Source organism: Stenella coeruleoalba, assembly GCF_951394435.1.
Source record: "Stenella coeruleoalba genome assembly, contig: scaffold_50, whole genome shotgun sequence".
NCBI classification, from domain to species: domain Eukaryota; kingdom Metazoa; phylum Chordata; class Mammalia; order Artiodactyla; family Delphinidae; genus Stenella; species Stenella coeruleoalba.
In genome coordinates this window covers 1,228,688-1,241,716 of record NW_027645987.1, presented here as the reverse complement: position 1 = coordinate 1,241,716, position 13,029 = coordinate 1,228,688, and the positions used below count along the sequence as shown (strand labels likewise).

Sequence of the window (13,029 nt, the reverse complement as noted above, 5' to 3'; positions counted from 1 at the left end):
CACTCCGTGAGGCCTCCCTCCACCTGGTCTTCCAGAGACTTCCACTGCACCCGGGGCACCAGGCCTCTGTCTCCAACCACCACCCACCCCTCCTCTGCCTGACTCCTGGGTTCCTCTCATTAGGAGAGGGTTTTCTTGAAGTTGTCTCCCACTCATGGGCCAGATAAAATGATTAGAAAACAAGCCAAAGCTGCAGCCCCTTGTCTATCCTGACTCTCAGGAGCCCACACCTGTTCCTTGGACCTGGCCGGTTCAGCAAGTTCCATTTTCTGCAACTGTGAGCCCCTGAGGGGTGATGATTGGCTGACCTGGGCAGCCTTACCGTGCCGGCCAGCCCTCCCCAGGTGTGCCTGGGTTGAGATCAATATAAATACCACTCCAGGCAGCAAGAGCCCCTGCAGCCGTGCCTGACGCCATTTTCTCTGCCCTGTCAGCAGTCTCGGGGCTGGGCTGGTGGGAGGGAGTGAGAGGCCACGGCTTTGTGGGTGGCCCAGTGTGAGTGGGGCTCTGCTGGACTTTCTGCAGCAGTTGCCAGGCTGCCACCTGCTAAAGAAGAGGATGTGTCACCCATACCTGCTGCTGGAATTTCTCCCTGGGCAGAGGTGAGGAAGGAAAAAAGCAGTGGGGGCAGGGACAGGACGGGTATCTCAGGCAGGGAAATGGAAATCTTCCAGAAGAGCACCCAGGGCCAGGACCATCCTGGCTGGCCTGCAGGCACCAAGTCGGCCGGCATGCTGTCACTCGTGTGGCTCTATGGCCCTTCCTCTAGGCTTTCAAGTCCTTGTATATATTCAGGTGTTTTACCTGGGACGGGTGGGAATAGTTCAGCAGCAACTGGCCTGGGGCTCAGCTCACGTTTACTCACAGATGCCTCGGCACGGTGCCCCAGCTTTGCAATGAGGACGCTTGTTGCGTGGGGGCTGCTGGCTGAATGGGAGACGATTCCCCACCACTGACCAACTTCAGAATTGTTTACAACTGGAGCAAGTGCCCTGATACGGTTTTCCTCTGTGTAACTGGTGGGTTCTGTGTTTTTTTTCTCTTTTTCGTTTTTGGTTCAAGGTAGATTTTATTCCTCTTTTTTGTATTTACAGATATAAGCATGGAAATAATTTATTCATATAAATACATGTATGTGCAGGGAATAATTGTTTTTTCTGTTTTATTTTTTAAATTTTATTTCTTTTTAATTTTGAATTTTATTTTGTATTTTTATACAGCAGGTTCTTATTGGTTATCTATTTTATACATATAAATGTATACATGCCAATCCCAGTCTCTCAACTCCTCCCACCACCACCCCCCCAACAGCTTTCCCCCCTTGTTGTCCATACGTTTGTTGTCTACATCTGTTGCTCTATTTATGCCTTGCAAAATGGTTAATCTGTACAGTTTTTCTAGGTTCCACATATATGCATGAATATACAAGATTTGTTTTTCTCTTTCTGACTTACTTCACTCTGTATGACAGTCTCTAGATCCATCGACGTCTCTACAAATGACCCAATTTCATTCCTTTTCATGGCTTAGTAATATTCCATTTTATATATGTACCACAGCTTTATGCATTCGTCTGTCTGTGGGCATTTAGGTTGCTTCCATTACCTCGATATTGTAAATAGGGATGCAATGAACATTGTGGTGAATGACTCTTTTTGATTTATGGTTTTGTCTGGGTATATGTCCAGTACTGGGATTGCTGTATCATATGGTAATTCTATTGTTAGTTTCTTAAGAAATTCCATATTGTTCTCCATAATGACTGTATCAATTTATATTCCCAACAATAGTGGAAGAGGGTTCCTTTTCTCCACACCCTTTCCAGCATTTTTTGTTTGTAGATTTTCAATGATGCCTATTCTACCAGGTGTGAGGTGATACCTCATTGTTGAATCCATTTCGTTGAGCAAGGGGTAGCTCTTGTCTATTACATATTTGGCTTATGGAACGGTATCTGTGCTAATTTCAAACTCTGCTTTTATGCAGCACCCCAACTCACCTTCCCCCTTAAGCAGGCATAAGTTGGTTTTCTAAACTTGAGACCCTGTTCTGTTTTGTAATTCAGTTCATGTGTAGCCAAGTTCACATTCCGTGTATTAGTGATACCTTATGATGTTTCTTTTTCTGTGTGACTTATTTCACTTAGAATCATCGTGCCTCAATGCACTCATTATGCTGGTACGGGCCTGGTGACATAGATTTCATTGCTGAGTGGTATTCTGTTGTACAGAAGTACCGCAACTTCTTTATCCATTATTTGCTCTCTGGGATATTTAACTTGTGCCGTAGAAGAGATTCCTGTAAAAAGAGCCGTCCCAAATTTTGGGGTTGCTGTGTCTTTTTGATATTAATTTCCCTAAGCTATAGGACCATAAGTGGAAGTGCCCTAGGCTCTGTTGCTTTGTTTTTTAGATGTTTCAGGAAACACCATACACTTCTCCCAAGTGGTTCTTGGCAATTTACATCCCGCCCATCAGCATAACAAGGCTCCCAGTTCTCCATGGCCTGTCCTGCCTTTCTGGATTTTACACTTTTTTCAGATGGCCCTTTTGACCGGGGGGAAGTGAGACTTCATTGTAGTGCAGATTTCCTTTGCAAACTTGCTTGGTTGGCCAAAAAGGGCGTATGCGTTTTTTCCTGAATATATTCAGGAAAAAACGCATACGCCCTTTTTGGCCAAGTGCATCATTGTGGACGTTCTGCCTCTTTTCCTATGCTTTCAATGCAATTCCAGTCTACCTCCTGACATTGGTTTCCTGCATTTCTGCCCCGCTTTCAAGTCCTCTTGGCAGCCTTACTTCAGTGTATTTTTGGACGATAGCTGTCATTTATAACTCTGCAGGTTTGTGAATTACAGCGCCCCTGAGCTCCTTTCTTCAACTCGCTTTCTTGTGACCTGGCCGCAACACCGCAGGATGGCTTCAGGCCCTAATCTGGTTCCGGCCCGGCATGCTGAGCCTTTGCTTAATTCCTCTTCCTGGTGGGAAATGAGAGTTAAATTTGCCCGTCCAGACACCTCCAGCTAGCCTCTCATTGGTTCTCGCTATTCCTGTTCATCTTCCGCAGAAATTGCAAACTGGGCCAAACAGGAGGTTAAAGGGACTGACTCTCCAAGTCGGGAGAGTGTTAGTAAAGCGTCTGGAATGTTGCACCCGAGTACCAGGGGAGGAAAACTGAGACATATTTGAACACGTCTCCCGTTCACATGGTTGATCATACTCTGGGTTCCACATGCATGTTTTAGCTGAAGGAAGAATACCTTAAACCTGGAGAGTTGAGACCCGTGTAATGGGTACCATGCAATATGACTTCAAAGGGTCTTCATTTGCTCACCGAACCTCTCCAATCCTATCACTGCTGCGTTTATGCCCCTGTACACACGCTTGATTCTCTTTTGGAGACCTAGCAATCCATAGGTTTTAAGATACTTACTAGTCAGGTACATTCTTAGGCGTTTAATATGGGGTTTTGAGTCCATTTCGTTGAGCAAGGAGTAGCTCTTGTCTATTCCATATTTGGCTTAAGGAACTTTATCTGTGCTCATTTCAATCTCCGGTTTTATGCAGCACCCCAACTCACCTTTCCCCTTAAGCAAGCATAAGTTGGTTTTCTAAATTTGAGACCCTGTTCTGTTTTGGAATGCAGTTCCTGTGTAGCCAAGTTTACATTCCGTGTATTAGTGATATCTTATGATGTTTCTTTTTCTGTGTGACTTATTTCAGTTAGAATCATCATACCTGAATCCACTCATTGTGCTGCTAAGGACCTGATGACATAGATTTCATTGCTGAGTGATACTGCATTGTACGTAAGTACCACAAGTTCTTTATCCATTTTTCACTTTCTGCGATATTGAACTTGTACGGTAAACGAGGTTCTTGTAAACGGAGGCGTCCCAAACTTTGGGGTGGCTGTGTCTTTTGGATTTTAATTTCCCTAAGCTATAGGACCATAAGTGGAAGTGCCCTAGGCTCTGTTGCTTTGTTTTTTAGATGTTTCAGGAAACACCATACACTTCTCCTGAGTGTCTGTTGGCAATTTACATCCCGCCCATCAGCATAACAAGGCTCCCAGTTCTCCATGGCCTGTCCTGCCTTTCTGGATTTTACACTTTTTTCAGATGGCCCTTTTGACCGGGGAGAAGTGAGACTTCATTGTAGTGCAGATTTCCTTTGCAAGCTTGCTTGGTTGGCCAAAAAGGCTGTATGCGTTTTTTCCTGAATATATTCAGGAAAAAACGCATACGCCCTTTTTGGCCAAGTGCATCATTGTGGACGTTCTGCCTCTTTTCCTATGCTTTCAATGCAATTCCAGTCTACCTCCTGAAATCGGTTTCCTGCAATTCTGCCCCGCTTTCAAGTCCTCTTGGCAGCCTTACTTCAGTCTATTTTTGGACGATAGCTGTCATTTATAACTCTGCAGGTTTGTGAATTACAGCGCCCCTGAGCTCCTTTCTTCAACTCGCTTTCTTGTGACCTGGCCGCAACACCGCAGGATGGCTTCAGGCCCTAATCTGGTTCTGGCACGGCACGCTGAGCCTTTGGTTAATTCCTCTTCCTGGTGGGAAATGAGAGTTAAATTTGCCCATCCAGACACCTCCAGCTAGCCTCTCATTGGTTCTCGCTATTCCTGTTCATCTTCCACAGAAATTGCAAACTGGGCCAAACAGGAGGTTAAAGGGACTGACTCTCCAAGTGGGGAGAGTGTTAGTAAAGCGTCTGGAATGTTGCACCCGAGTACCAGGGTACGAAAACTGAGACATATTTGAACACGTCTCCCGATCACATGGTTGATCATACTCTAGGTTCCACATGCATGTTTTAGCTGAAGGAAGAATACCTTAAACCTGGGTAGTTGAAACCCGTGGAATGGGTACCATGCAATATGACTTCAAAGGGTCTTCATTTGCTCACGAACCTCTCCAATCCTATCACTGCTGCGTTTATGCCCCTGTACACATGCTTGATTCTCTTTCGGAGACATAGCAATCCATAGGTTTTAAGATACTTACTAGTCAGGTACATTCTTAGGCGTTTAATATGCGGTGTTGAGTCCATTTCGTTGAGCAAGGAGTAGCTCTTGTCTATTCCATATTTGGCTTAAGGAACTTTATCTGTGCTCATTTCAATCTCTGGTTTTATGCAGCACCCCAACTCACCTTTCCCCTTAAGCAAGCATAAGTTAGTTTTCTAAATTTGAGACCCTGTTCTGTTCTGTAATTCAGTTCCTGTGTAGCCAAGTTTACATTCCGTGTATTACTGATATCTTATGATGTTTCTTTTTCTGTGTGACTTATTTCAGTTAGAATCATCATACCTGAATCCACTCATTGTGCTGCTAAGGGCCTGATGACACAGATTTCATTGCTGAGTGATATTGCTTTGTAAGTAAATACCACAACTTCTTTATCCATTTTTCACTTTCTGCGATGTTGAACTTGTACTGTAAACGAGGTTCTTGTAAACAGAGCCATTCCAAACTTTGGGGTGGCTGTGTCTTTTTCATTTTAATTTCCCTAAGCTATAGGACCATAAGTGGAAGTGCCCTAGGTTCTGTTGCTTTGTTTTTTAGTTGTTTCAGGAAACACCATACACTTCTCCCAAGTGGTTCTTGGCAATTTACATCCCGCCCATCAGCATAACAAGGCTCCCAGTTCTCCATGGCCTGTCCTGCCTTTCTGGATTTTACACTTTTTTCAGATGGCCCTTTTGACCGGGGGGAAGTGAGACTTCATTGTAGTGCAGATTTCCTTTGCAAGCTTGCTTGGTTGGCCAAAAAGGGCGTATGCGTTTTTTCCTGAATATATTCAGGAAAAAACGCATACGCCCTTTTTGGCCAAGTGCATCATTGTGGACGTTCTGCCTCTTTTCCTATGCTTTCAATGCAATTCCAGTCTACCTCCTGAAATCGGTTTCCTGCAATTCTGCCCCGCTTTCAAGTCCTCTTGGCAGCCTTACTTCAGTCTATTTTTGGACGATAGCTGTCATTTATAACTCTGCAGGTTTGTGAATTACAGCGCCCCTGAGCTCCTTTCTTCAACTCGCTTTCTTGTGACCTGGCCGCAACACCGCAGGATGGCTTCAGGCCCTAATCTGGTTCCGGCCCGGCATGCTGAGCCTTTGGTTAATTCCTCTTCCTGGTGGGAAATGAGAGTTAAATTTGCCCGTCCAGACACCTCCAGCTAGCCTCTCATTGGTTCTCGCTATTCCTGTTCATCTTCCGCAGAAATTGCAAACTGGGCCAAACAGGAGGTTAAAGGGACTGACTCTCCAAGTCGGGAGAGTGTTAGTAAAGCGTCTGGAATGTTGCACCCGAGTACCAGGGGAGGAAAACTGAGACATATTTGAACACGTCTCCCGTTCACATGGTTGATCATACTCTGGGTTCCACATGCATGTTTTAGCTGAAGGAAGAATACCTTAAACCTGGAGAGTTGAGACCCGTGTAATGGGTACCATGCAATATGACTTCAAAGGGTCTTCATTTGCTCACCGAACCTCTCCAATCCTATCACTGCTGCGTTTATGCCCCTGTACACACGCTTGATTCTCTTTTGGAGACCTAGCAATCCATAGGTTTTAAGATACTTACTAGTCAGGTACATTCTTAGGCGTTTAATATGGGGTTTTGAGTCCATTTCGTTGAGCAAGGAGTAGCTCTTGTCTATTCCATATTTGGCTTAAGGAACTTTATCTGTGCTCATTTCAATCTCCGGTTTTATGCAGCACCCCAACTCACCTTTCCCCTTAAGCAAGCATAAGTTGGTTTTCTAAATTTGAGACCCTGTTCTGTTTTGGAATGCAGTTCCTGTGTAGCCAAGTTTACATTCCGTGTATTAGTGATATCTTATGATGTTTCTTTTTCTGTGTGACTTATTTCAGTTAGAATCATCATACCTGAATCCACTCATTGTGCTGCTAAGGGCCTGATGACATAGATTTCATTGCTGAGTGATACTGCATTGTACGTAAGTACCACAAGTTCTTTATCCATTTTTCACTTTCTGCGATATTGAACTTGTACGGTAAACGAGGTTCTTGTAAACGGAGGCGTCCCAAACTTTGGGGTGGCTGTGTCTTTTGGATTTTAATTTCCCTAAGCTATAGGACCATAAGTGGAAGTGCCCTAGGCTCTGTTGCTTTGTTTTTTAGATGTTTCAGGAAACACCATACACTTCTCCTGAGTGTCTGTTGGCAATTTACATCCCGCCCATCAGCATAACAAGGCTCCCAGTTCTCCATGGCCTGTCCTGCCTTTCTGGATTTTACACTTTTTTCAGATGGCCCTTTTGACCGGGGAGAAGTGAGACTTCATTGTAGTGCAGATTTCCTTTGCAAGCTTGCTTGGTTGGCCAAAAAGGCTGTATGCGTTTTTTCCTGAATATATTCAGGAAAAAACGCATACGCCCTTTTTGGCCAAGTGCATCATTGTGGACGTTCTGCCTCTTTTCCTATGCTTTCAATGCAATTCCAGTCTACCTCCTGAAATCGGTTTCCTGCAATTCTGCCCCGCTTTCAAGTCCTCTTGGCAGCCTTACTTCAGTCTATTTTTGGACGATAGCTGTCATTTATAACTCTGCAGGTTTGTGAATTACAGCGCCCCTGAGCTCCTTTCTTCAACTCGCTTTCTTGTGACCTGGCCGCAACACCGCAGGATGGCTTCAGGCCCTAATCTGGTTCTGGCACGGCACGCTGAGCCTTTGGTTAATTCCTCTTCCTGGTGGGAAATGAGAGTTAAATTTGCCCATCCAGACACCTCCAGCTAGCCTCTCATTGGTTCTCGCTATTCCTGTTCATCTTCCACAGAAATTGCAAACTGGGCCAAACAGGAGGTTAAAGGGACTGACTCTCCAAGTGGGGAGAGTGTTAGTAAAGCGTCTGGAATGTTGCACCCGAGTACCAGGGTACGAAAACTGAGACATATTTGAACACGTCTCCCGATCACATGGTTGATCATACTCTAGGTTCCACATGCATGTTTTAGCTGAAGGAAGAATACCTTAAACCTGGGTAGTTGAAACCCGTGGAATGGGTACCATGCAATATGACTTCAAAGGGTCTTCATTTGCTCACGAACCTCTCCAATCCTATCACTGCTGCGTTTATGCCCCTGTACACATGCTTGATTCTCTTTCGGAGACATAGCAATCCATAGGTTTTAAGATACTTACTAGTCAGGTACATTCTTAGGCGTTTAATATGCGGTGTTGAGTCCATTTCGTTGAGCAAGGAGTAGCTCTTGTCTATTCCATATTTGGCTTAAGGAACTTTATCTGTGCTCATTTCAATCTCTGGTTTTATGCAGCACCCCAACTCACCTTTCCCCTTAAGCAAGCATAAGTTAGTTTTCTAAATTTGAGACCCTGTTCTGTTCTGTAATTCAGTTCCTGTGTAGCCACGTTTACATTCCGTGTATTACTGATATCTTATGATGTTTCTTTTTCTGTGTGACTTATTTCAGTTAGAATCATCATACCTGAATCCACTCATTGTGCTGCTAAGGGCCTGATTACACAGATTTCATTGCTGAGTGATATTGCTTTGTAAGTAAATACCACAACTTCTTTATCCATTTTTCACTTTCTGCGATGTTGAACTTGTACTGTAAACGAGGTTCTTGTAAACAGAGCCGTTCCAAACTTTGGGGTGGCTGTGTCTTTTTCATTTTAATTTCCCTAAGCTATAGGACCATAAGTGGAAGTGCCCTAGGTTCTGTTGCTTTGTTTTTTAGTTGTTTCAGGAAACACCATACACTTCTCCCAAGTGGTTCTTGGCAATTTACATCCCGCCCATCAGCATAACAAGGCTCCCAGTTCTCCATGGCCTGTCCTGCCTTTCTGGATTTTACACTTTTTTCAGATGGCCCTTTTGACCGGGGGGAAGTGAGACTTCATTGTAGTGCAGATTTCCTTTGCAAGCTTGCTTGGTTGGCCAAAAAGGGCATATGCGTTTTTTCCTGAATATATTCAGGAAAAAACACATACGCCCTTTTTGGCCAAGTGCATCATTGTGGACGTTCTGCCTCTTTTCCTATGCTTTCAATGCAATTCCAGTCTACCTCCTGAAATCGGTTTCCTGCAATTCTGCCCCGCTTTCAAGTCCTCTTGGCAGCCTTACTTCAGTCTATTTTTGGACAATAGCTGTCATTTATAACTCTGCAGGTTTGTGAATTACAGTGCCCCTGAGCTCCTTTCTTCAACTCGCTTTCTTGTGACTTGGCCGCAACACCGCAGGATGGCTTCAGGCCCTAATCTGGTTCCGGCCCGGCATGCTGAGCCTTTGGTTAATTCCTCTTCCTGGTGGGAAATGAGAGTTAAATTTGCCCGTCCAGACACCTCCAGCTAGTCTCTCATTGGTTCTCGCTATTCCTGTTCATCTTCCGCAGAAATTGCAAACTGGGCCAAACAGGAGGTTAAAGGGACTGACTCTCCAAGTCGAGAGAGTGTTAGTAAAGCGTCTGGAATGTTGCACCCGAGTACCAGGGGAGGAAAACTGAGACATATTTGAACACGTCTCCCATTCACATGGTTGATCATACTCTGGGTTCCACATGCATGTTTTAGCTGAAGGAAGAATACCTTAAACCTGGAGAGTTGAGACCCGTGTAATGGGTACCATGCAATATGACTTCAAAGGGTCTTCATATGCTCACCGAACCTCTCCAATCCTATCACTGCTGCGTTTATGCCCCTGTATACATGCTTGATTCTCTTTCGGAGACATAGCAATCCTTAGGTTTTAAGATACTTACTAGTCAGGTACATACTTAGGCGTTTAATATGCGGTGTTGAGTCCATTTCATTGAGCAAGGAGTAGCTCTTGTCTATTCAATATTTGACTTAAGGAACTTTATCTGTGCTCATTTCAATCTCTGGTTTTATGCAGCACCCCAACTCACCTTTACCCTTAAGCAAGCATAAGTTGATTTTCTAAATTTGAGACCCTGTTCTGTTCTGTAATTCAGTTCCTGTGTAGCCAAGTTTACATTCCGTGTATTACTGATATCTTATGATGTTTCTTTTTCTGTGTGACTTATTTCAGTTAGAATCATCATACCTGAATCCACTCATTGTGCTGCTACGGGCCTGATGACATAGATTTCATTGCTGAGTGATACTGCATTGTACGTAAGTACCACAAGTTCTTTATCCATTTTTCACTTTCTGTGATATTGAACTTGTACGGTAAACGAGGTTCTTGTAAACGGAGGCGTCCCAAACTTTGGGGTGGCTGTGTCTTTTTGATTTTAATTTCCCTAAGCTATAGGACCATAAGTGGAAATGCCCTAGGCTCTGTTGCTTTGTTTTTTAGATGTTTCAGGAAACACCATACACTTCTCCTGAGTGTCTGTTGGCAATTTACATCCCGCCCATCAGCATAACAAGGCTCCCAGTTCTCCATGGCCTGTCCTGCCTTTCTGGATTTTACACTTTTTTCAGATGGCCCTTTTGACCGGGGGGAAGTGAGACTTCATTGTAGTGCAGATTTCCTTTGCAAGCTTGCTTGGTTGGCCAAAAAGGGCGTATGCGTTTTTTCCTGAATATATTCAGGAAAAAACGCATACGCCCTTTTTGGCCAAGTGCATCATTGTGGACGTTCTGCCTCTTTTCCTATGCTTTCAATGCAATTCCAGTCTACCTCCTGAAATCGGTTTCCTGCAATTCTGCCCCGCTTTCAAGTCCTCTTGGCAGCCTTACTTCAGTCTATTTTTGGACGATAGCTGTCATTTATAACTCTGCAGCTTTGTGAATTACAGTGCCCCTGAGCTCCTTTCTTCAACTCGTTTTCTTGTGACCTGGCCGCAACACCGCAGGATGGCTTCAGGCCCTAATCTGGTTCCGGCCCGGCATGCTGAGCCTTTGGTTAATTCCGCTTCCTGGTGGGAAATGAGAGTTAAATTTGCCCGTCCAGACACCTCCAGCTAGTCTCTCATTGGTACTCGCTATTCCTGTTCATCTTCCGCAGAAATTGCAAACTGGGCCAAACAGGAGGTTAAAGGGACTGACTCTCCAAGTCGGGAGAGTGTTAGTAAAGCGTCTGGAATGTAGCACCCGAGTACCAGGGGAGGAAAACTGAGACATATTTGAACACGTCTCCCGTTCACATGGTTGATCATACTCTGGGTTCCACATGCATGTTTTAGCTGAAGGAAGAATACCTTAAACCTGGAGAGTTGAGACCCGTGTAATGGGTACCATGCAATATGACTTCAAAGGGTCTTCATTTGCTCACTGAACCTCTCCAATCCTATCACTGCTGCGTTTATGCCCCTGTATACATGCTTGATTCTCTTTCGGAGACATAGCAATCCATAGGTTTTAAGATACTTACTAGTCAGGTACATACTTAGGCGTTTAATATGCGGTGTTGAGTCCATTTCATTGAGCAAGGAGTAGCTCTTGTCTATTCAATATTTGACTTAAGGAACTTTATCTGTGCTCATTTCAATCTCTGGTTTTATGCAGCACCCCAACTCACCTTTACCCTTAAGCAAGCATAAGTTGATTTTCTAAATTTGAGACCCTGTTCTGTTCTGTAATTCAGTTCCCGTGTAGCCAAGTTTACATTCCGTGTATTACTGATATCTTATGATGTTTCTTTTTCTGTGTGACTTATTTCAGTTAGAATCATCATACCTGAATCCACTCATTGTGCTGCTACGGGCCTGATGACATAGATTTCATTGCTGAGTGATACTGCATTGTACGTAAGTACCACAAGTTCTTTATCCATTTTTCACTTTCTGTGATATTGAACTTGTACGGTAAACGAGGTTCTTGTAAACGGAGGCGTCCCAAACTTTGGGGTGGCTGTGTCTTTTTGATTTTAATTTCCCTAAGCTATAGGACCATAAGTGGAAATGCCCTAGGCTCTGTTGCTTTGTTTTTTAGATGTTTCAGGAAATACCATACACTTCTCCTGAGTGTCTGTTGGCAATTTACATCCCGCCCATCAGCATAACAAGGCTCCCAGTTCTCCATGGCCTGTCCTGCCTTTCTGGATTTTACACTTTTTTCAGATGGCCCTTTTGACCGGGGAGAAGTGAGACTTCATTGTAGTGCAGATTTCCTTTGCAAGTTTGCTTGGTTGGCCAAAAAGGGCGTATGCGTTTTTTCCTGAATATATTCAGGAAAAAACGCATACGCCCTTTTTGGCCAAGTGCATCATTGTGGACGTTCTGCCTCTTTTCCTATGCTTTCAATGCAATTCCAGTCTACCTCCTGAAATCGGTTTCCTGCAATTCTGCCCCGCTTTCAAGTCCTCTTGGCAGCCTTACTTCAGTCTATTTTTGGACGATAGCTGTCATTTATAACTCTGCAGGTTTGTGAATTACAGCGCCCCTGAGCTCCTTTCTTCAACTCGCTTTCTTGTGACCTGGCCGCAACACCGCAGGATGTCTTCAGGCCCTAATCTGGTTCTGGCACGGCACGCTGAGACTTTGGTTAATTCCTCTTCCTGGTGGGAAATGAGAGTTAAATTTGCCCATCCAGACACCTCCAGCTAGCCTCTCATTGGTTCTCGCTATTCCTGTTCATCTTCCACAGAAATTGCAAACTGAGCCAAACAGGAGGTTAAAGGGACTGACTCTCCAAGTCGGGAGAGTGTTAGTAAAGCGTCTGGAATGTTGCACCCGAGTACCAGGGGAGGAAAACTGAGACATATTTGAACACGTCTCCCGTTCACATGGTTGATCATACTCTGGGTTCCACATGCATGTTTTAGCTGAAGGAAGAATACCTTAAACCTGGAGAGTTGAGACCCGTGTAATGGGTACCATGCAATATGACTTCAAAGGGTCTTCATTTGCTCACCGAACCTCTCAATCCTATCACTGCTGCGTTTATGCCCCTGTACACACGCTTGATTCTCTTTTGGAGACCTAGCAATCCATAGGTTTTAAGATACTTACTAGTCAGGTACATTCTTAGGCGTTTAATATGGGGTTTTGAGTCCATTTCGTTGAGCAAGGAGTAGCTCTTGTCTATTCCATATTTGGCTTAAGGAACTTTATCTGTGCTCATTTCAATCT

General features: G+C 44.3%; 1 long non-coding RNA gene across 10 annotated transcripts in view; it reads left to right on the top strand.

Moving 5' to 3' along the window:
* The window catches only part of LOC307181410, a 1,574,020-nt gene that overhangs the window by 499,165 nt on the left and 1,061,826 nt on the right, over positions 1–13,029 (top strand). The gene's annotated exons all lie outside the window — the stretch shown is intronic.